Source organism: Mesoplodon mirus, assembly GCF_964341445.2.
Source record: "Mesoplodon mirus genome assembly, chromosome: 3".
In the NCBI taxonomy this organism is placed as follows: Eukaryota; Metazoa; Chordata; class Mammalia; order Artiodactyla; family Ziphiidae; genus Mesoplodon; species Mesoplodon mirus.
The window spans coordinates 163,609,329-163,634,772 of NC_138978.1; the positions used below are offsets into that span (position 1 = coordinate 163,609,329).

Consider the following 25,444-nt stretch of genomic DNA (forward strand, 5'->3'; position numbering starts at 1 on the left):
AAAAATTGGAAAGAGATGTGCTACCCTTAAGGCTTTGTTATTCCATTTGTAAAGCACAGGCAAAGTAGATTTAGCATAATTCTTAAGGGCCATAGGACTCTTGGAATGGTAAATGAGCACTGGCTTCAACTGAAAGTAGATCCCACAGCCATGTGGTGCGGCCAAAAATAAATGAATGAATGAATAAATAAAGCCACCAGATGCATTAGCCCATAACAGTAGAGTCAGCCTGTCCTTTGAAACTTTGAAGCCAAGCATTGGCTTCTCCTCTCTAGCTATCAAAGTCCTAGATGGCATCTTCTTCCAATAGAATGCTGTTTCGTCTACATTGAAAATGTGTTGTTTAGTGTAGCCACCTTCATTAATTATCTTAGCTAGATCTTCTGGCTAAGTTGCTGCAGATTCTCCACCAGCACTTGCTGTTTCACCTTGCACTTTTATGTTATAGAGACGGCTTCTTTCCTTCAACCTCATGAACCAACCTCTACTAGCTTCAAACTTTTCTTCTGCAGCTTCTTCACCTCTCCCAGTATTCATACAATTGAAGAGAGTTAGGGCCTTGCCCCAGATCAGGCTTTGGCTGAACAGAATATTGTAGCTGGTTTGATCTTCTGTTCAGGCCACTACAACTTTCTCCATTATGAACAATAAGGCTGTTTCACTCCTTATCTCGGTTTTCAACATGCCTTCCACACTAAGCTTAATCATTTCTAGCTTCTGATTTAAAGGGAAAGATGTGCGACCCTTCCTTTCCCTTGAACACTTAGAGGCCGATGTAGGGTTATTAACTGGCCTAATTTCAATACCCTTTCTTGGACTAGGGGGGCCCCAAGAGAGGGAGAGAGACCAGCGGGGCTGGGGGTGGGCAATGGCCAGTTGGTGGAGCAGTCAGAGCACACACAGCATTTATTAAGTTCACTATCTTACACAGGGGTGAGGTTCGTGCTGCCCCAAAACAATTACAATAGTAACATCAAAGATGACTGACTGGACTTCCCTGGTGGCGCAGTGGTTGAGAATCTGCCTGCTAATGCAGGGGACATGGGTTCGAGCCCTGGTCTGGGAAGATCCCACATGCTGCGGAGCAACTAGGCCCGTGCGCCACAACTACTGAGCCTGTGTGTCTGGAGCCTGTGTTCTGCAATAAGAGAGGCCGCGATAGTGAGAGGCCCGCACACTGTGATGAAGAGTGGCCCCCGCTCACCGCAACTAGAGAAAGCCCTTGCACAGAAACAAAGACCCAACACAGCCAAAAATAAATAAATTAAAAAAAAAAAAAAAAAAAAAAGATGACTGACCACAGATCACCATAACAAATATAATAATGAAAAAGCTTGAAATATTGTGAGGATTACTACCAAAATGTGACCCAGAGACACAAAGTGAGAAAATGCTGTTGGAAAAATGGCACCGACAGGCTTGCTCAATGCAGGGTTGCCACAAACCTTCAATTTGTAAAAAACAAAGTATCTGTGAACTGCAATAAAGCAAAGTACAGTAAAACAAGGTATGCCTGTAAATATAGCAAGTCCTATTATTCACAATGAATAAGACAGTATTTTTTAATGCCCTATACACTACCTAAAATAATCTTTACCAACCCACACACTGGGTTGCACTTCTCTAAGTGAATCTACAAGTAAATTAACTACTTAGGCTCTTTTACTTGCAAGAAATTCATTCAAATTACCCCAAATATCATTTTAGGTATATATTATGGTCTTAGTATTGTTGTAAAAGCTTTGTATGTGTCATCTCATTTAATCCTCACATCAACCCCAAAAGGAAAGGAATTATTTGCGATGCTCACTTTTTACAGATGAGGAATGAGACCGAGCAGTTAAAACAACCGGCCCAAGGTCACACAGCTGGTAAAAGACATAACCAGAATTCGACGGCCAGAAGTCTGACCCCAAAGCCTGCATTCTTTCTTGGGAAAAAACTGGATGTCGTCTCAAGAAGGGCAGGAGCCACAGAAGTACTAGAGTAATGGAAGAAGAGTATCTACAGAGCCAGAAAGCAGAATCTTCAATCTCAGGCTCTGTGCCTGTCTTTCTCTCACCACATGGTTTCTTGCTTACAGCTCTGTGCTTCTCTCGGCACAGATGCCCCATATTCTTTCTGGTTACCAACTGGCTTCCTCAACTCCTTTATCATTTCTGTACTCATAGCTTCTGCTTATACTTACTTTCCAGTCTCTTAAACTTTAGTTTTACAGGATTCTACACTAATGTATCCTTCCAGCTTCAGCTCCCATGGCTCAATGGCAAATTAACTCCATGTTTCCTATCAATGGCTGTAATTTTCCCCACCAGACAATCCTAGGTTGTTAGCTCGTTTACAGATTAACAGCCCTTAGGTCAAATGCCCATTCCTGGACCAATCAGGTGCAATATAGTTCTATATGGTTAAAAACATAGCTATTAAAATCTGTTCCTCTGCGGTGTACTGTGGAAAAAGGAGATTTCCTTCAAAGGAACTGTAGGCACACCAGAATTATAAAACACATGTCTAGGACACTGAGTCAGCTAAGTCACCATTAATCTGGGGCTCAAAAGTCTTGTCAGTATTTTTAATCTATTTAGTTATAGTGTAATTAAGGAGTTATAAATACAAATTTTGGTTGTTATTAAGGAGATCATATAACTTACAGGGTCGCACAAGTAAGACATGGGACACAGGCCCAGCAATTGTTAAGTCAAGGGTGGCCATACTACAGCAACAGTATCATGACTGAGAGAAGGAAAAACCCATTGCCATCTATCATTTTCAATTCTGCTCAGAGACAGAAGTAGTAAACATCAATAACCCTATCCATTCCTATAGCTATGTCTATTGCGCCACATTGAACTGAAGCAGAAGCGGGGGCTCGATGTGTTGACACTATTACTACAGCCAATTCACAGCTGCCCACGCACGGCTTCAACAGTAGCGCTAGTTCCCTTAAGTTCAAACCTTCAACATTATATCTCTAAAAATCTTTCTGCAGATGAGTTCAACCCTACACCTTTTGGCTTTCTTAATGGCAGAGGAAAGTTTTGAATTGAAAACCTTCTGCTACATAATTAGCTAAGACCAAGTCATAGGGACAGAAAGGAAAAAGTAAACATATAACTTATTAATGTTACTTTCCTATCAATATTGTTTTAAACCTTCTTGTTGGGAAGATTACCTAATACATATATAACTAGAAGCCCCCCTCCCTTTTTTAAAAAGAACACTGGTTCTAAACAGTTTGGATTTTCCCTCCAATCTTCATTTACAAATTATCAATTTACAGCCTTAAGAAGAAAGGAAACAGAGTGAGAAGCTAAAAGTTATTAACAGCATGTACTACCCCGTAAATCTTAATCTGCTTTACTTCTAAGGACTGAACAACCTGCCCATTTTACCAAGTTATTTCCCACTCCATCCCTCCAAAAACCCTTCAATCCAAAGCATGCCAAAAAGACTAATTCCTGTTACTATATCTTCAGTAATGCTGTTCCCCAATACTTAAGTTCTTATCCCCTTAATGAAACACATTTCTTAAGGACCACTCCTGCCCTCATTGAGCCTCCCTCCTCTCCTGCAAACTGCTCTTCAATCTGACACATAACTACATACGATCTCATGTTATTTACTGTGGTTTCACTCACATATAAGACTTCATCTCTCACCAAGAAGATGTAAACAACGAGTGCAAGATCTAAAACTTATTCTTCTATGGTAACATTCACAAGTACTGGGCTCACAGAAAACATTCAGAAATACTGTTGACAAAAAGAAGCAAGTCAAAAGTGGAGTTTCTTATCCAAAGGATATCCTCAAAACATTTTTCTTTTAATAGACTTACCCCTGTACCCTCATAGAGCATCTGAACCACACAAACCTACAAAAAAATATATCCACAAATCCAAACTGTAAAAGAAAAGCAGCAGAGGTTATCCTAGTGACAATTTAGAGAATAAATGTTATGTCAATCAAACCTAAAATACATACAAATCCCCTACCTACAAAACCCTAAAATCTACGACAATTTCAGCACATTCACAGAAGAGGAGCTTAAGAGCAGCAACAGAAATCATATAGATTTGTCACGTAAGCTAATTCCAGAAGGCCAGAAAAATTCTAATCAAACCCTGAGAAATCTAAATCAGAATTTGAAGAGGTCTAACAGATAATTTACTCTAGGAACCCTAGAGATCTAGAGTAACCCCAGATACAAGAAAAGCTAGGCTGTGATAGGTACACTTGATCTTCAAGGTCCCAAAAGGAGGAAGAGTGAAGAACTAATTCGGCTAAGTACTCTACTTACACTTTCTCATTTAATGTTCACAGTGATCCTATGAGAAGACACTCTTATGCCCATTTTACAAATAGGGAAGCTGAATGTTAAATTAAGTAACTTGCCCAGATTCATACAAACTTTAAGCACAGGATTAAAACCATTGCCTAGGCTGCAAAAAATTATTTTATATTTAATTAATTATTTGATTCCAAGAATACTCAGATGCATTATTATTTAAGGCAAGGTGAAATCATAGCTGTAACATTCATATTCCTTTCACTGCAAATTAATTAATTGTTTAAGATATATATTTAATAGATAATCCAACTGATAATTTTTAGACTAAACCCAACCAAAATCCATAGCCATATTACTATTTTTCAAACAAGTACATTTGAATATATCATTCATTCCTTGTTCAAAAAACTGTGAGTGGCCTTTAACTTTATGACAACTGGCTATTTGGATAAAAAGACAAAAATTAGATCTTACATTAAAATAAACAGGATGAATTAAAGATGAAAAACATTTAAGGCATAAAAATACAAGAAGTAAACATAGGTGAATTTTTTTTAATGTTGGCACAGGAAAGTCTAGGACTGATAACAGAAAAACAGAAACAGTAGAAGACTGATAAATCTGACCAAAGAAAACATGACACACATAGACAGCAGAACACATGTACTTCATCAATTCTAGGATGAATATTTTCTCATCGTTTAACATCTCTGAAATCAGGATGCCTCTTAAAACTAAGAGTGTCATGGTTTAACTGACAGCATATTTCTATCCTTAACTGTACCTTACACAGTGTATCTCACAACTGAAGCCAACTTAGATTTAATAAAATAAGTGAGGTGACAAAAAAATAAAATAGGGAAAAGATCTACAACAACCAACAAAAACAATATTCTTCATATGTAAAGAGCTCTAACATGTTAAGTAATAGGGTGCTTCAACTGCACTGGTTATGTTTCATTTCTTAAGTTATGGGTTAACTGTATTTTTTTTCCCATTACGGTTTATCACAGGATATTGAAAATAGCTTCCCGTGCTATACAATAGGACCTTGTTGTTTATCCATTCTATGTAACAGTTTGCATCTGCTAATTCCAAACACCCAATCCTCCCCCAACCCCGTGCCTTGGCAACCACAAGTCTGTTCTCTGTATCTGTGAGTCTGTTTCTGTTCCATAGATAAGTTCATTTGTGTCCTATTTTAGATTCCACATGTTAAGTGATATCATATGGTATCTGTCTTTCTCTTTCTGAGGGGTTAACTGTATTAATGTTTATGTACTTTTTGTTTATCTGACTTATCTCCTTAAAAGACTTTTAAGAGACTGAGCAATAAGAATATAAGATATGAAAAGGAAATTATACACAAATGCCCGAAAACATGAAAATATAAACTTCACTGAAAAAGTTTAAAAATGCAAATTAAAACAAGGAGAATTTTATTACATTACAGATCAATATTTATGTTTTTAAAGCTAATCACCAAGTCAGTAAGAGTATAGAGAAACAAACAGTTATACGCCATGGGCAAAAATGCAAATATACTTAACCTCGAAACAGCACTCCATCCTCCTTTTAGAAATTCATCAAAAGGAAATTATTAGAGGGACTTCCCTGGTGGCGCAGAGGTTAAGAATCTGCCTGCCCACTGTGGAGAACAGTATAGAGGTTCCTTAAAAAACTAAAAATAGAACTACCATAGGACCCAGCAATTCCAGTACTGGGCATATACCCTGAGAAAACTGTAATGCAAAAAGAGTCATGTATCACAATGTTCATTGCAGCACTATTTACAATAGTCAGGACATGGAAGCAACATAAGTGTCCACTGACAGACGAATGGATAAAGACGATGTGGCACATGTATGCAATGGAATATTACTCAGCCATAAAAAGAAACGAAATTGAGTTATTTGTAGTGAGGTGGGTGGACCTAGAGTCTGTCATACAGAGTGAAGTAAGTCAGAAAGAGAAAAACAAATACCGTATGCTAACACATATATATGGAATCTGAACAACAGCAAAAAAATGGTTCTGACAAACCTAGGGGCAGGACAGGAATAAAGATGCAGACACAGAGAATGGACTTGAGGACATGGGGAGGGGGAAGGGGAAGGTGGGACAAAGTGAGAGAGTGGCATGGACATATATACACTACCAAATGTAAAACAGATAGCTAGTGGGAAGCAGCTGCACTGCATGGGGAGATCAGCTGGGTGTTTTGTGACCACCTAGAGGGGTGGGATAGGGAGGGTGGGAGGGAGACCCAAGAGGGAGGGGAACAGCAGAAACTAACACACCATTGTAAAGCAGTTATACGCCAATAAAGATGTTAAAAAAAAAAAAAGAAGAAGAAGAAGAATCCGCCTGCCAATGCAGGGGACACAGGTCCGAGCCCTAGTCTGGGAAGATCCCACATGCTGCGGAGCAACCAAGCCCACGTGCCACAACTAAAGAGCCTCGGCTCTAGAGCCCACGAGCCACAAGTACGAAGCCCACGCACCACAACTACTGAAGCCCTCATGTAGCAACTACTGAGCCCTCATGCTGCAACTACTGAACCCCGTGCTCCACAACGTGAGGCCACTGCAATGAGGAGTCCGTGCACTGCAATGAAGAGTAGCCCCCACATGCCACTAGAGAAAGCCCACACACAGCAATGAGACCCAACGCAGCCAAAAATAAATAATAAAATTTTATAAAAAAAGGAAATCATCAAAAAAGTACAGGAAGATGTATAAAAAAAAGCGAACTCTATCACCCTTCATAGTATATAAAAGTTAGAAACAACCTAAGTGTCCATTAAGAGATTGCTTAAATAAATTATGATACACCCACACAAAGTGATACAATACAGCCATTAAAAATAAGGGTAGAGAGAAACTGTCTTTTGAAGTGATATAACTAAACTTGGAAGTACACAAAGACTTTTTATATGAACACCAGATTTTTAAAAACTTCTTCTTTTTTTCTGGCTTAATGTGTTTTACTTTTTTTATTGCGATATACACAAATACTGAAATGTATTTATGAATTTTTACTATGTAGACATGCATGCAACCACCAATCAAATAAAGATATAAAGCAATTCCAGCACTCCAGGAGTCTTGCTCCCGTAGTCCCAACCCCTAACCACTGCTCTGACTTCCATCAACATAGATGAGTTTGACCTTTTCCTGAACTTCAAAAAAAGAGAATCACACAGTACATGCTCTTTTGTGTCTGGTTTCTTTCAACGTTTTGTGATATTCACCCACATTTGCTAGGTATAGCAGTAGTTCCTTCTTTTTCACTGATGTATAGTATTCCAGTATAGAGCATACTACAAATTATTGCTCCATTATTCTGCTGACGGACATTTGGCTTGCTTCCAGTTGGGAACCATTATGTAAAAAACTGCTATATTTTTTCAGATTTCATAACTTATTTTATTTGTATTGCTTCTTAATTTAGTTTCAGATATTTGTATTAATAAAACAAAAAGGATCAAACCCAGAAAAACATGATAAAGAAAAAAACCCTGGTACCTCACCATATAGACAACTACCATTTTAAGATTTATGTCTTACGTAACTGAAATGATGTTATAAATGCTGTTTTTTCTAAATCAACCCCTTTTCCTTTAAGTTATTGTCTCCCTTCTTTCCCTCCCTCTCCTTTTTACCTTAGACCAACTAGGTAACAAATGTTTATATTTGATGTGCAACATTTTCCGCCTTACAAGATCACTTATACTCTCACACACACACAGAGTTTTTATTGTTTGTTTTACTAAAATGGGTATTTTATATATTCCTCTGTATCTTGCTTTTCTCAATTAAATATGGTGACAATGTCCTCACATCACTGATTATTTTTGCCATGTCTTGTTTTTTTTTAAATCAGCTTTGAGATGTAATTCACATACCATACAATTCACCCATTTACAGTATACAATTCAGGGACTTCCCTGGCGGTCCAGTGGTTAGGACTCTGAGTTTTCACTGCCAAGGGCCTGGGTTCAATCCCTGGCTGGGGAGCTAGGATCCCACAAGCTGCGCAGCACGGCCCCCCAGAAAAAGTATACAATTCAATGGCATGTAGAACGATCACTATAGTCAATTTTAGAACATTCTTATCATCTTAAAAAGAAACCCCACACTCCTTAGACCTCCCCATTCCCTAGCCCCAACCTCAAGCAACCACTAATCTATTTTCTGTCTCTACAGATTTCCCTGTTCTGCATATTTCATATGAATGGAATCATATAATATGTGGCCTTTTGTGGCTCCTTCTTTCACCGAGCATAATATTTTCAAGATTTACTGATGATGTAACATGCATCAGTACCTTACTCCTTTTAAGGGCTAAATAATAATCCAATGTATAGATATGTCACATTTTGTTTATTCACTTGTTGGGTAACAGACATTTGAGTTGTTTCCATTTTTTTTTGCCTACAATGAATAATGCTGCCATAATCATCTGTGAACAATATTTTGTGGAGACATGTTTTCATCTCCCTTGGGAATATACCTAGGAAAGAACTGCTGGGTCATATGGTAACTCTGTTTAATCATCTTAAGAACTGCCATGCTATCTTCCAAAGTAGCTATAGTTTTACATTCCTATTAGTGGATGAGGGATTCAATTTCTCAACATCCACCTCTGTACTTGTTATCATCTAACTTTTTGATTCTAGCCATTCTAGTAGTGTGAAGGGGTTTCTCATCATGGTTTAACTTCTCTTCCCTTATAGCTAATGATGTTGAGCATTTTTTCATGTGCTTACTGTATAACTTCTTTGAGAAATGCCTATTCAGATCCTCTGCCCATTTTTTTTTTTTTTTTTTTTTTTTTTTTTGTGGTACGTGGGCCTCTCACTGTCGCAGCCTCTCCCGTTGCGGGGCACAGGCTCCGGACGCGCAGGCTCGGCGGCCATGGCTCACGGGCCCAGCCGCTCCACGGCATGTGGGATCTTCCCGGACCGGGCACGAACCCGCGTCCCCTGCATCGGCAGGTGGACTCTCAACCACTGTGCCACCAGGGAAGCCCCCTCTGCCCATTTTTAAATAGGCTCCAGACGCACAGGCTCAGCGGCCATGGCTCACGGGCCCAGCCGCTGCGCAGCACGTGGGATCTTCCCGGACCGGGGCACGGACCCGTGACCCCTGCATCGGCAGGTGGACTCTCAACCACTGAGCCACCAGGGAAGCCCTCTTCTCCCATTTTGTGGGTTATCTTTTCACTTTCCTGATGGTGTCCTTCGAAGGACAAGTTTCAAATTTTGATGAAATACAATTTATCTCATTTTTGTTTTGTTGTTCCTGTTTTTGGTGTCACATCCAAGGTCATGAAAATTTACCCCTATGTTTCTTCTAAAGTCCATGTCTTTTGATGTGCATATATATTGATTTCTGTTGGGTCTATACCAAGAAGTGAAATTGATGGATCATACGGCATACACATGTAGAGCTTTAGCATATGCTACCTAAAGAATTTTCCAAAGTGTCTGTACCAATTTTCAAACCCATCTGAAATGGATGAGTGTCCCAAGTGCTTTCCATTCTTGTCAACACTTAGTATTTTCAGGTTTTTTTCATTTACACCATTTCTGGTGGGTATGTAGTCATATCACGTGATAGTTTTAATTTGCAATTCCCTGAAAATTATGTGTGAGTACCTTTCACCTTGGCCATATGGATAATTCATTTCATAAATGCCTTTTCTGAACTTCCGCCCATTTGTTTTAAAATTGGGGGGCTTCCCTGGTGGCGCAGTGGTTGAGAGTCCACCTACCGATGCAGGGGACGCGGGTTCGTGCCCCGGTCCAGGAAGATCCCACATGCCGCGGAGCGGCTGGGCCCATGAGCCATGGCCGCTGAGCCTGCGCGTCCGGAGCCTGTGCCCTGCAACAGGAGAGGCCACAAAAGTGAGAGGCCCACGTACAGCAAAATAAATAGATAGATAGATAGATAAAATTGGGTTGCCTGTATTTTTTTTAATTGACTTGTATATTTTTCATATACTCTGGATACAAGTCCACTGTTGTACTGTAAGTATTGCAGACACTTTCTCCACTGTGTCACTTGTCTTTTCACTCTCTTAATAGTATCCTTTGATGAACATAAGTTCTTATTTAGTGAAGAAAAATTTATCAATTGTTCTTTTCTGGTACACCTTATGTCTTGTTTAACAAAAACCTCTCCCTACCATAGGGTCATGTAGATATTTTTCTATGTTTTCCTCTAGAAACTTTATTTTTCACCTTTGACATTACATCTATATTACATTATAATGTAATATGACATTACATCTATAGTTCCTTCAAGGAGCACATAATTCCTATGTTACAAAATTATTTCAGAGAATAGAATAAAAGGGAAAGCTGCACAACTCATTTTATGAACCTACCACAACTCTGAAGTCAAAACAGATACATATAAATCTCTGATAAATTTATCTACTGATAAAAGTAAAATTTAAAAAAGATCTAAGGCAGTGGCAAATCAAGTTCAGCAGTTAGAGGAAGAAAAAACCGAATGCAACACAGCTACATAGGGTTGGACGCAACAATGCAAACTATTAATGTAATACATCCTATTAGCAGATTAATGGAGAAAATATATATGATCATTTCTAACAATACAGAAAAAGCACTTGATAAAATGCAATACTTATGATATTATAAGAAAAAACTCTTACAAAACTAAGACTAGAAGGTATTTCTTAATCTTTTACAGTTATATTATCAAAAACTTATAGTAAGGTGTGGGAAATAGGGAGAGGTTGGTAAAATGGTAGTATAGGGCCTCCCTGGTGGCGCAGTGGTTGAGAGTCCGCCTGCCGATGCAGGGGATACGGGTTCGTGCCCCGGTCTGGGAGGATCCCATATGCCGCGGAGCGGCTGGGCCCGTGAGCCATGGCCGCTGGGCCTGCGCATCCAGAGCCTGTGCTCCGCAACGGGGGAGGCCACAACAGTGAGAGGCCCGCATACCGCAAAAAAAAAAAAAAAAAAAAAAATGGTAGTATAAACTTTCAGTTATAAGAAAAAAGTCTGAGGATTTAATGTATATCATATGGTAACTATAGTTGATAACACTGTATTGTAAAACTGAAATTTGCTTAAAAAGTAGAACTTTAGTGTTCTCACCAAAAAAAAAAAAAAAAAAAAACAAACTATATGAGGTGACAGGTGTATTAATTAACTCAATGGGGGGATACCTTCACAATGTATACATGTATCAAATTATCATGTTGTATACTTTAAATGTCTTACAATTTTATTTGTCAATTATACCTCAATAAAGCTGAAAAAAATACAGTTAATAACATCTATTATGTTCTCTTTTCTGCATAATTTTCCCTTCTTGTTAACGTCTCTGTGTGTGTTTAATTTAATTATGTTAGTTAGTTAAAATATAAATGTAATAAAGGCAAATGTTTTTGTCTTTTTGTTTTTAGCTGTATCCCCAGCACCAAGAACTATTCCTGGAACATAGAAAATGCTCCATGGCTTTTAAAAAATGAATAAACAAATGATTTCTAAATCAAAATTTGTATTTGGGAAAAATTATAATACTCTCTTTTGGCATTTCTCTAGAAATAAGCAGTTATATAGGCCACGTTTGTATGTATAAAAATATACACATTTATATGTATATAGTACTTATGTATGAAAATCGTTCTGATGATTAATTTTTAAAACCTTATCTGATGGGGAAAAAAACCCACAAAACCTTTAGTAAGATGTCATACTTGATGAGATTTTAGAGGTATTCCTATTGAAGTCAGGAACATGAAATTCAGAATCATCTCTCTCAAGTAGGCCCTTAATGCTGACTGGCAATCACACTATATTTCTCTATTCTATTTTCTTCTACTCTATTCTATTCCCTTTCCCACTCTTTGATGATTATGTCACGTATTTTCCCTCTTGTCAAACCTCCAATACATACTCCCATTCTTCCTTACTCTCAGCTAATGATCTTGCTTCTCATACATTAACAGAAAACCTCAGATGAGAACTTCCTCAAGCTACCACCATCATGTCTCTGTCCATATATTCTGTTCTTCTCTCCCAATTCTGTAGACAAACTCTCCCTACTCCTAGTAAAGTTCAAAGGCTAATCCTTCTACCTGTGCCACAAGTCTATGTCTATGGCTGCTTTCACGCTACAAAAGCAAAGCTGAGTAGTAGTGACAGAGACTGTACTGCCCACAAAGTCTAAAAGACTTACTATTCAGCCCTTTAAAGAAAAAAACTGGCTGAGCCTTGTACTAGATCATCTCCGCTCTCATCTAATACGGACACTGCTGGTTGAAAAGGCCCACTAAGTCCCATGCATAAGAAATGAAGTAAGATCCACACAAGACCCATACAACATCAGAGACATATCAGAGACTGATGACAAAGAAAGGATCTTAACAGAAACAGGTCACATATAAAGGATGAAGACTAAAGGGCATAACACTTTTCAACAACCACTTGAAGCTAGAAAATTATAGTACAATCCCTTAAATTTTGAGGGAAAATTATTTCACCTTAGAATTCTATACCCAGACCAGCCAAATTATCAACCAGGTGTCAGGGTAGAAAGAAGATATTTTCAGCAATACAAACATCTCAAAAATTTCACCTCCTCAAATACCCTTTCTTGAAAGATGCTGAGGGATGTATTTCACCAAAACGAAGGGGTAAATCGGAGAAAGAGGAAACATGGATCAAGAGACCATAGGCTCTAATGCAGGGAAAAGGCAAAGAGAATTCCCAGAATCATGAAGGGAAATCACAAGCTAAGACCAAGCAGAGTGGAGAGCCCCCTTGTAGGTCTGAGCAAAAGGACGGAGAGCCCTGGGATTTTTCCAATTAAAAAAAAATCGAATGATCAATTACCTGATGTGTCTGAACATACTGAGACAGTTTCTGGAAAAAAAACAGAGACAAATAGGAAACTAAGCAAAAAACAAAAAAGAAAAAATTTTAACTCCAAGAAATATCATCATAGTACACTGCACAGTTCAACAATAAACATGCATACAAAATCATAACAATGTAAACAATAAACAGCATGCTATAACTATATTAGGAGATAAAGGGAGAGGAAGTTCAGGTGGCATAAGAACCCAAAAGCATAGATAGACTCATCTTCCACAGGAGGAAGCCAACAGATATCTAAAACAAGTTTTTATTACTTGAAAAACAAGTAATATCTTAAAATATGGAAGTAAATATTAGAAAAAAACAGCTAAAAGTATCAAAAATGGTTGCTCTAAGAGCAGGACCTGGCAGGGAAAGTTGTACAGAGGAGTGGTGTTCTTCACTTTAAGTCTTATAGTACAGCTTTCTTTTTAACTGCACAGTTATATTATTTAAAGTCAAAAAAATTTTTTTTCAAAAAACAAACAAAACTAGTGAGTTTTGTATCATTTAATACCAATTAACTCACTCACTCCACAAATTTTATCTGGGTATTAACTATGCCAGGTACTTTTCTAGGTGCTAGGAATACATCAGTGAACAAAGCTAAGTCCCTGCCCTCATGAAGTTTATATCCAGAGGGAAGAAGATAATAAACAAATCAATGTATAACAAATCAATGTATGTCAGATAAATTAATGTTGTGAAGACAAATAAAGGTGAGGGTAGAGTGTAGTGGGGATGCTGTTTAGGTAGGGTTTTCAGAAAAGGGCCGTCCAAGAGTCAACAAAAAGGAAATCGGGGGCTTCCCTGGTGGCGCAGTGGTTGAGAGTCCGCCTGCCGATGCAGGGGACACGGGTTCGTGCCCCGGTCTGGGAAGATCCCACATGCCGCGGAGCGGCTGGGCCCGTGAACCATGGCTGCTGAGCCTGCGCGTCCGGAGCCTGTGCTTCGCAATGGGAGAGGCCACAACAGTGAGAGGCCCACATACCACAAACAAAACAAAAAAACAAAAAAACAAAAAAAAAAAAAAAAAAAAAAGGAAATCGGGATCAAAAGGAAAAATCTGTTTTGAGAAAGGGTTATGTAAATAAAATAACAGAAGGGTATCAATTAAGCTCAAGGTGAGAGCTTCATTTTAAGCCTCTCATACTCTAAAGCCATGTATCATTCAAAAGCCAGTACCAGGGCCTCCCTGGTGGCGCAAGTGGTTGAGAGTCCGCCTGCCGATGCAGGGGATACGGGTTCGTGCCCCGGTCTGGGAGGATCCCATGTGCCGCGGAGCGGCTGGGCCCGTGAGCCATGGCCGCTGGGCCTGCGCGTCCGGAGCCTGTGCTCCGCAACGGGGGAGGCCACAACAGTGAGAGGCCCGCATACCGCAAAAAGAAAAAAAAAAAAAAAAAAAAAAAAAAAAGCCAGTACCAGAGTTCCCTGTAGTGGCATACATAAACTGCCAGGCACCGTCAAGCTAAGTCCTATGAACATTGCTGTTCATACTCTTCCTACATCCCTAACTAGCCATTACTTATTAAAGTGACTGACTAAATTTTTTTTTTTTTTTTTTTTTTTTTTTTTTTTTTGCGGTACGCGGGCCTCTCACTGCTGTGGCCTCTCCCGTTGCGGAGCACAGGCTCCGGACACACAGGCTCCGCGGCCATGGCTCGCGGGCCCAGCCGCTCCGCGGTATGTGGGATCTTCCGGGATCGGGGCACGAACCCGTGTCCCCTGCATCGGCAGGCGGACTCTCAACCACTGCGCCACCAGGGAAGCCCGTGACTGACTAAATTTATACAAACTTTTTTCTCTCCATAGAACAGGTGGATGCCACACACTTCAAATTCCAGTGTTTTTATTCCTATTACATAGTTAAAAGTTTTCCTAAATCAAAAGTTCAAGATGTTAATCAAGAAAGATTCCAGATTAATTCCAAGTTACCGAAATTATTCGTATCCGATCTTCATTTTCTCACTAAAGAGAAACCCTAAACCAGAGTTTCAGGCTATTGAATTATCTTTTTATTGAAAATTGAATAACTAAAAAAATGTAGCATCCAGATTGAAGCGACGTTTTATTCCAAATACAGTTGTTACACAATAAAAACCTCATATTCAGAAAAGAGGACTGATTTTAATGTCTTATTCTCAAAACACTTATACTATTAGAAGTGAATCCAAACTGCCTTTTTTTATATAGCAAAAAAAGCAGTACTTTTAGATTTTAAGTAGGTCTTAAAGTTTAACTCACAAAAAGAAAACAAATTCAATTAATTAAATCTCAATTAACGGTTGGGCTTAAAGTTTAAAAATTATTTTGAAATTTCTGGAAAAGCAGGCTAGTAGCTGTACTGTCGCACTGGATGATAATGCTCTCCCCATCCACACTCCCCAGGTGGAGCACCGCATTATAGTAAGAGCTACAACTTGGGTTTAGGTTCACTACTTGCTTATTGGTGGTGTGCTAACATCTTTAAACACATTTCCTCATCTAAAATGGAGATAATAATGCCTACGTAAGGTCAGTGTTAATTGTTGGCACTCCTGTAAATAAGAAGTACCAAAATACTGAAGTATCAATAATATATATTAAAAAGCTTTGTAATCGGTGAAGAACTACACCAATGTTTATATTTTAATTAAAGAAAACTATCACTTTCAGTCAAAATTCTGATTTTAGTGATAATGGTTATCAGATTCTAAGGAAGAACAACGGGACCTTGGTCCACTCACACATACACAGCCAGAAGAAAAGATGATTTTTTTAAAAATTTAGACTTAAAAAAAAAATTAGACTCCCTTATAAACAAGTGTCAAGAGAGCATTTTTAGCAAACATTTAACTATATAAACCAAAAGAATAAAGCTGTTTAACCGCATGTAAACTGTGCATCATGTGACTTCAGGTAGAATGTTTATTTCTGGTGTACTTGGGAACCAGATACCCAAAGTACATAAACATCAGCATATTTTTAAAACAACTGTCTTAATGCTTTTGTTCACTGAGTAATAATTCCCACTATTCTTAGAAGGAAAAACACAACAAATATCCTTAACCAAAAAAACTCATCAGAGGGGTTTTTACTTCTGAAACTTTTAAACTAACACTAAACAGTGTTATCTGACAATGAAGCAGTAGACTATTTTTGCCTACTTACCCTTTAAGCTCCATCAGGGCACAGACCTGTCTTTTTCTCTGTTGTATCACCAACATCTAGACAACTAACTGGCACCAAATAGGAACCCAATAAACATGTGTAGAATGAATGAATGAACAAACTGGACCTCTGGACAAAAGCTGAAGTGTTTTAAGTTGCAACAGAGCAATTTCACCTGTACATCTATCCATCATTCACTAAAAAAACTACTGTCTCAACTGTAATGACACAAAAAGCTGAAAAAGACAATAACTAGATACATAAACACACACAAATACATTACTCACATGTATAAAAAAAGTACACAAAGTAAAAGATTAACAAAGCCAGTTTCATAGTAGTTATACTTTCCCTCAGGAGATTTTGGTCTGTTCTTCCTGATAATCAAAATATACATTAGAAAAGCATGTTGCAATATTGATAACACAAGCACTATCTTTAAAGTTCTGTTGCAATCTGGAATAATTTAGCCAAAATGAACAATATTTCCAGAGTCCCACCCTGAGTATTTTAAAGTCAAATTCCTTAATTGAAAGAAAGGTCAATGAATGAATAAAATGAAAAAAAAGTAGATCTTACCATTTCAAAATTATTATACTGAATTTTAAAAAGGGAAAAACTAAGTTTAAAATAAATTGTTAAAATTATTTATTCAAAAAGGCATCTTATGTCCTTACACATGTCCTTTAAGCTAGTAAGACAAGTACTTTCCAAATCTTTGAAGCTAGATGATAAACTTTATGCCTACAGAGCTTGAGTAAGAGGTTCTTTTTATTAAAATAACACTGTTTGGATAAGTTCCTTTATAATTCTAAAGTCTACAGTAAAATATGCAGCAGTAACAGTAATACACATTATGATTTTACAGCACTAGGATAAGCATAATTATCTGGATGGAACAGGCTTTTACAGCTAGCAAGCTATGACTTGCTATGACTATAATACAATGCTGCACGGATCGAAAAGTTTCCCAAAATTCTGATGGTCATCTTCAGAGAGACTTACACAAAGTCGATCTGATGGTGAATACAGAAAAACACCAACTCATAAACACTGGTACGAAAACAAAGCTCTCTACAGCAACTATAGCGTTGAAATTTTAAAACCCAGGGCATGTAAAAGATAAAGCTCAATTAATTGCTGCCTGTATTTCCTACTTTACGGTCTTAAACGCCAGGTATTCGATATTTCTTTTTAGCGTTCTCTTAAAACAGAAATTTAGTGTTTCAATGGCCCCTCCTCCACAGCTAACATCAGTGCCCTTTCTTCCTCCTCCCTCACCCCTCCCAGTTAAAACAAATTAACATTTGTACTCAGGTACCTCCTATCAGCTCGCAGCTTCTTCCCAAACACGTCCACGTACACTGAAACTGGCCTGCGTCTACAACACACAGCTACAGGAAAAGCGCTTTGATGGGGGCAGGTGGGGGATAATGTAGCTCCGCACAGGTTTACTGCTATTTTCCAGATACAGATAACAGCTTCTCGAGCCTGGCTCGGGTTTTTCCCAAATCACCTCCAAAGCATGGTGTTTATGAGCCTGCCTAATCCGATACTGCAATAGAATCCCGGATATTTGCAACTGTTTGATCAGATCGTGGGGAACCTCTTCTTTTTTTCAATATGCCCGTTCCTAGCGGTACAGCACCGGATCTCGGGCAGCGCTCCAGGCCCCGCGTCCTGCCGCGCGCCCGGCCCGGGGCCAGCGCAGGACCCCCTTTCTGGGTCCGAGGCCGGCGGGCGACTAGGGCTGCAGACCGCTCCGCAACAGGTCACCCTGACCGCGAGACTGCGGGTCCGCAGGCGGCCAGCTGGGCGGCCGGGCTTCGGGGGCGCAGCTGCGAGGGCCGGGGAGGGGGTGTGGCCCGGCTCGGCGGGTCCCGGCTCCCGGAGTCCCAGCTCCCGCTCACCTGAAGGGAGGCTGAGGCGCCGCTGGGCGCCAGGGTAGCGCGGGCGGAGCCCGGGGGCTTCCGCCACCCAGGAGAGAGGGAGGCGAGGCAGGCTCGGAGGGTCGCCGCGCCCCCGGCCTCGCGACAGAGACCCGGAGCCGGGACCCCATGGCCGCCTCCTGACGCCGAGAGCGAGCCGCCGAGGGAGGCGCGGCCCTGGGTTCCCAGACGCCGGGCCCCCTCCTCCCTCAGCCCGAGCCCCGCAGCCCTCTCTCCGCGCCGAGGGCGAGCAGCACCGGGGCCCGCGGCCAGGAGATCAACACACCGCAGCGCCCGAGCCGCCGCCATTCCCCGCGCCGCCGCCGCCGCCGCTGCGGCTCCGCGCAGCCCGGCTAGGCGCAGCGCTCCCACCTTCCCTCCCCCGCACCGCCCACCGAGGCTCCGCACCAGGCCCACGGCGAGGGCACCGACCTGTGCAGCCGCGGCAGACGCCTCGGAGACTGGAAAGACGGCGCCGGCCCCCCGCTCCGCCGCTTTGCAGCCGCCGCCGCCTAGGCTAGCGCTCGGCGACCGGAGCAGTCGGCGTCTCTCATTCAGCGCCGGCCGCCGCCGCGGCCACTCAGGGGAGGGGAGTGAGCTGGATCCACCCCATCCGCGCTGGGGGTGGGGGAGGAGAGCGGACTGGGCGGGGGCGCGCGCCGAGCCAGCGGGGCGGAGCCGCGCTCGCGCACCAACCGAGCGCGCTCGCGCGGGCCCCGAGCGCCGCGGCCGGCGGGGTCTTCCCGGCGCGCGCCCAGCTAGCGGCTCTTCAGCTGTGCGGAGCCCAACTGCTGCAGGGGGCCTGCGGCCGCGGCGCGCGCCAACAGCCGCAGTCCATCTGCTGGGTGCCGGCCCAAAGGAGGGGCCGCTACCGGCCAAACGAGGGGGCGGGAAGGGTTGGCGGACGGACAGGTGGGGCCCCCGCAGCAGCCCCGCCATCCGTTCCCCGCATCCGGCCCTCCACGGTGAAATCCCCTGTGGTGGCCGTCTCCTTCAGCGCAGGCACCTCGTCTTTAAGGCCAGAGAACAAAGTCTGGAAACTCTTGGGCTCCAGATCAAATACCCTGCCCGCGCCAGCCGTGTTTTCAGAAGTCGCTGCGCACAAGTGAGGGGGTTCCAAATGTGAAGAGCCACCCCACTGCCGTAGGATCATAAATTATAGTGATCAATACTCTCACACATTAAGATTCGAGAGGCGTTAGAAGTAGGCCTTTGTGTGATGCCCTTGGCTTAATAATGAGCAAATGACAGAAATTTGGCATCCCTTGGGTCTCAGATTGATGAGTTCCAGGTGAGCAGTCTTTTCACGTTGAATGCAAGAACAAGATTCTGAAATATTAAATCTTTCCTGTGAATGAAAAAGGAATGGATTTGGTTAAACAGTGAAAGGGTGTTGTTTCGGAGGGTGCACTGTATGCGGTGGCCTACTTAGAATTAGCACCACTTGATGCAGTGTGACTATAAATGGAAGGTTTTAAGTAAGCCACCTTTGTATATGCTATCATTAGACCATTTAGAAATGGATGATTATTGGATGATCTGCAGCTCTTTCTCTAGGCAATATGCAGTAGAATGTGGAAGGAATACTGTGTACCAGCATTGTGCATAAAACATGAAAGGGCCAAAATTGTTCTCATTTGGTTTCTTTCCTCTCTTTAATAACCACTAAACAGAATGGATTAATCGTGATATTGAAGAATGCTAATTATTTCCTGCTTTGACTGCCTTGTGTCATAGCCCTTCACTCTAGTTAGGGAAGCTTGAATGCCCTTCAACCCCTTTCTCTCAAATAGAGTTACTTCTTTAAAGCCCCCTTCTCCTCCACCAACCTGTGGTAGGTTAAAAAACAAAAGCAAAAAAAAAAAAAAAAGATAGGTTAAGTTCATGGTTCTTCATTTTTATTTCATTTACTTTTAAAGAAAGTCTTAAAAAGAATCATGATGAACTCACTAGAAGCAGAGAAACCAAAAACAAAACAAAACAAAAAAACCCAAAAAACTTTCAAATGAGAATAGACCAAGGGACAAAAAAAAAGGGAAACCAGACTACTGGTGAAAAGGGGAGAAATGTATGATGCATACAAGAAGTTTTCCCCTAGATGTTAATTGCTTCAAGTTCCAAAGGAACAACAGGCAAACAGAATTAGCAATTGGAGGAAAAATCCTTCCAGTTGGGTAAATCAAGTTGGGTAAATGTTTAATCTTTTTTAAGTGTTAGTAAGGCAGAAATAGAGACACAGATGTAGAGAACAAACATATGGACACCAAGGGGGGAAAGCAGTGGGGGGTGGGATGAATTGGGAGATTGGGATTGACATGTATACACTAATTTGTATAAAATAGATAACTAATAAGAACCTGCTGTATAAAAATAAAATTCAAAAAAAAAAGAAGTGGCAAAAAAAAGGTTAAGGAAAAGGTAGATGGCTATGTGCCGACAGTAATACATACAACAATTATATATGTATATATTTATAAGCATATATGTATATATATCCCATTATCACTACTTTTAAAAAAATGGGAGGGTCTCCCTGGTGGCGCAGTGGTTGAGAGTCCACCTGCCGATGCAGGGGATACGGGTTCGTGCCCCGGTCCGGGAGGATCCCATATGCCGCGGAGCGGCTGGGCCCGTGAGCCATGGCCGCTGAGCCTGCGCATCCGGAGCCTGTGCTCCGCAACGGGAGAGGCCACAACAGTGAGAGGCCCGCATACCGCAAAAAAAAAAAAAAAAAAAAAAAAAAGGGAAAACTGAGGAACAACAGGGAATTCTATTTTGTATAAATGTCTTGCAACTACTTTAAACTTGAATTAGGGTTTCATAAAAACAAATGAGCCTGTGTTCCTACATCTGCCAATAATTTTCACAGTTTACTGTAAGAGCAGTGAAGTTTTCATCTGGACTCCGAAGAGAAAAAGCCATGTGACTCATGAAGCTAGGCCATGGAGATACTAAATTCTTATACATACTGAATTTAATACTCATGTTAATAACTTGTAAAATAGTATTTTTATTAACCTTTAGAGTTATGTTAAGTTCAAATTTCTGAACTTGGTTAAGGTTAAGAATTTGTGTGTAAAAATACAGAAAAAAGTTCATTCTCAATGTTTTTTTTTTTTTGCCATAGCTTAGAAATTATTTTAGAAAGTCAGTGTCCCTTCCGATTCACTGATATGTAAATGAAAACAATGACTTCTTACACCCAAAGAGTACGAGCAGCAAATTTTCTTCACCAGAGTATCTTTTATCACTGTTAAATTCTCTGAATTGCTTTATGTTTTCCATTTGCTTTTGCCAAAGACAAGAAATATGCAAAGTCTTAGTATAACAAAAAGTACTAATGTATAAAATAGAAATGCCATTATATAAAATAGAAATCAATAAGAATTCAATATGCTTTAAAGTAGTTTCGGAAGAATCACCATTATGTAACAGTTTTATTACTGTCCATCAATATATTTCCAAGGGATAAGCCAAGGAACTCATTTAGATGTAGAACAAGCAGTTTCAAAGACAAGAGACCACCACTGCAAAAAAAAACGAATCAACAAACAACTCATCTCATTACAGCTGTCAAAACAAAATCGAACTGGTGTCACAAGAGAGCTAATTATTTCAGTAACACCTAATTCTATTGCAACCAACAGAATTTCAGTAATAACATATATCTATTGTTTCTCTGGGCTGTAATCTTTTTTTCAAATATATATATTGGCTGGACATTTTCAAAAAATCTGTTATGTTTGCAATATTCTGATTGAAAATATAGGCAAAGTAGCATATCCAAAATTCAAATGCACAGGGGTCTTTGAAGGGATAGACAGACATTCTCCAGAAAACTGACACCAAGTTACTAGGAGAGCCTGCCACAATTCCCGAATCGAGAGAGACATGCCACAGATACTAAGATACGAAGAACAAAGATAATCACCAGTCCGTTCAAATATGAGCAACAAATTTCAAAAGGCATAAGGCCTTATTTTACGACTGAGCTATCTCTCACAAGGGCAACTCTATGCAGGGTGTGGATCAGCAGGGATGTATTTACTTAAGATTAATGTTTCTCTGGAACAACTCTTGGGGAGACCAGCTAGTGTACAAATAAATGTTTGCATGAACTAATAATGTTCAATATTAACTTTAAGGACAATTTCAGTAATGCCTCATTTATATGGCAGTGTAAGGAAAGGGGGCAGTGAGGGATTGAACATAATTAGATATTCTAGATAACTGAGGTTTTCATCTGCAAGCGCTAGTAATAGCTTCATTTAAACCACTTGTATTGATGTTTTTTTCTGAACTATCACTTGTTTCTCTGCCTTAAACTAATAAAACGTGGTGTAGCTTAACCTATACCTAATGACCCAGAGGTGTCTTAAATACAAAAGCTGTAATACCAAGATGTCCCCAGAAGCTTAGAAGTACTTAGTACCCTGCACTCTACAATAAATAATCATGGCCTACTATGTTCCTGCACTCCTTTGAGTCTAATTGATCTGGACGGTGCTAATGACGGATCCCCCTGCTGTCCCTTCTTGCACCGCTGCTACAGCACTGATTATGTAGACACACACCTCCCTCTGAACTGTCTTAACATGCTAGCCACATAACCAGTATTTTAAAAATACATGTATAAAGTAGGAGTAAAGAACCTCAGAAAATGCTAAAACAACTCTGATACTTCGGGGCATTTATTTAGTATAAAATCCATTTACCTACTTTCGTATTTTCCTCTATATTTTGAAAATTGAGTTTACCAGATAAGTAAATTATTATCGCATTCTCCTTCCTTTATAAAAATTCTAGGCATTGTTCTAGACACTTAATGGAAGGTGAGAATCTTTGTCAGTGATGATCATCACAGTAGTTTCCTTATACTCATATACCCTGCATTCAAATTAAGGTTAGAATTAAAAAACAGCAACAGGAGTTCATAAATCCATACCAGTAATAAATAGATTAAATAAATAGAGAAGAAGGAAGTACTCTCACTTATGCTAGAATGTTGAATGCCAACAGGTAAATGTGGAGGGAGTACTGGAGTTGGGCAATCATCATTTGGCAACCATAGTAGCAAAGTTTGGGTAAGACAAGAACCATCAATGGATGCCAACTGTAGGGAGAAATTTTGATGAGGAACAGGATATTTGCATCATCTTAGAATTCTTCCTGTAGACATCCTATTAGTTGCAAGGAAGGAAAAACAGTAATTATACACTGGAGAAGTTGAACAAAACCTTGACCAGGTAATCAAAATTAACATCACGAATGAGGGACAGATGGACATTGTTTGCCCCAAGATGCAATTCCCAGAGGGCACAGCATCTAATGAGGAAATGAGGAGATCTAATGAGGAATCTAATGAGGAACAATCAGATAAATCCCAAATGAGGAACTTTCTGTTGTCGTTTTTTTAAGGGGGGTGGGGGCTGTATTCTTCAAGATGTCAATGCCACAAAAGACAAAAGTTGTGAAAATATCCCAGCTAAAGAGCCATGACAACTAAATGCAATACGAGATACTAGATCAGATCCTTTACTGGAGGGGAAAAATTCTATAAAGCACATTATTAGATTAGTTGGAAAACAGATGGTAGATTGATTAAAGTATTGTATCAACGTTAAAATCACCGAAATTCATAACTGTACTGTGATTATGTCCTTAAATACTACAGTATTTAGGAGTAAAGGACTAGGATGTATGTAAGGTTGGGGGGGGGAATATATATATATACACACACGTGTCAGTGTATAAATACACACACACACACACACACACACATATATATAGAGAGAGAGAGAGAGAGAGAGAGAGGAGAGAAAACAAAAGTTGTAAAACAAAAGAGCTAAAATGTTAACAATAGGTAACTCTGAGTAAATGGTGTTTGGGTATTCCTTGTAACTCTTCTATAAATCTGAAATTATTTCCAAATAAAAAGCTTTTTAAAAAAAAATTAGAATTTCAAAAAAAGCAGCAACAGAAGTAAGCCATCCATAGACTGTAACATCCTAATTATTTTAAATGACCACCTCACTGCCAAACCCTACATACTTTCTTAAATTGTTAACTACTCCCATGAAATCGTCTCATCTCTTGGGTTAAAATTATAGAAACAATGAATTTTATAGTGAAAGAGACATATTATCTAATGTTTTTATTTTAGAAATGAGGAAACTGCGGCTCAGAGATTCAAGACTTACCCAAAATTCTTTAACCAGTTAGCATGTCAGAGCACAATCTTGATTCTACTTCTATCTCTACAACTGCTGAGCTTTCTTTCTACCTGAGCTTATTGCTCAGTTTCTAGTACTTTCTCTTTTCCTCTTTGCTAACGCTGTTTCCTAAGGGCCTTGTATTCCCTTCTTTTTATGATTATAAAGGGAATTTTTATGACCTTACTGTTTCAACTATCACTGCTCCACTGGTGAAACTTACCCAGACTTCAGTACCACATGTCTAATTGCCTCTATGGCATCTAGATGAGGACACTTATCATCAGTTCAACCTCTACAAGGTCAAAACTGAAATCACCACAGGAGAAAAAATAAAAATAAAACCTATGAAAATACGTCTACCCTTACTGATAATCAGAGAAAGACACGTTAAAACAAGGTATGTTTTGCCTAATAGATTGGCCAGTTAATAAGGTTTATAATATTCAGGTTTAGCCAGAATGTGGACAAGAGACTCTGTCAAACACTGATGGCGGGAGTGTAAATGAGTATATCTCTTTGGTGGACAATTTGCCAAAAGCAAGGAAAATTTTTAATGTACGTACCCTTTGACCCAGCAATTTCACACATAGATACTCATCCTACAAAAATACTGTGATGACATTCAAAGAAATATACAGGACTGCTCTTTAAGTATTGTTTATAAAACAAAAATCGGAATACTTAATATCCATCAGTACAGCAGTGGGTAAATACAATTATAATGTTTCCTTGCATACATGAAAACATAGCTCTATATGAACCAATATGGAAAAGAACCCAAACAAGTTGAAGAGAACTGTGTATACCAGTCTCCCATTTCCTTTTAAGTTGGTGCATACATAGAAATCAGCCTGGAGAGCTATGCAAACAAACTATCACAATGGTTACCCCAGGAGAATGGAATTGGGGGAGGAGGAGGGGACTTTCATTTTTCTACTTTATATACTTTATATATTTCTATTGT

At 39.9% G+C, this 25,444-nt stretch overlaps 1 protein-coding gene across 2 annotated transcripts in view; it reads right to left on the minus strand.

Moving 5' to 3' along the window:
- The window catches only part of RALGPS2 (Ral GEF with PH domain and SH3 binding motif 2), a 160,419-nt gene extending 141,579 nt beyond the window's left edge, over positions 1-18,840 (minus strand). For both annotated transcript variants that reach the window (XM_082612751.1, XM_082612750.1), the window contains exon 1: positions 18,698-18,840. The gene's annotated coding sequence lies outside the window, so the exon portion shown is untranslated. The remainder of the gene's footprint in view (positions 1-18,697) is intronic.
- Between the last annotated feature and the right edge of the window lie 6,604 nt (positions 18,841-25,444).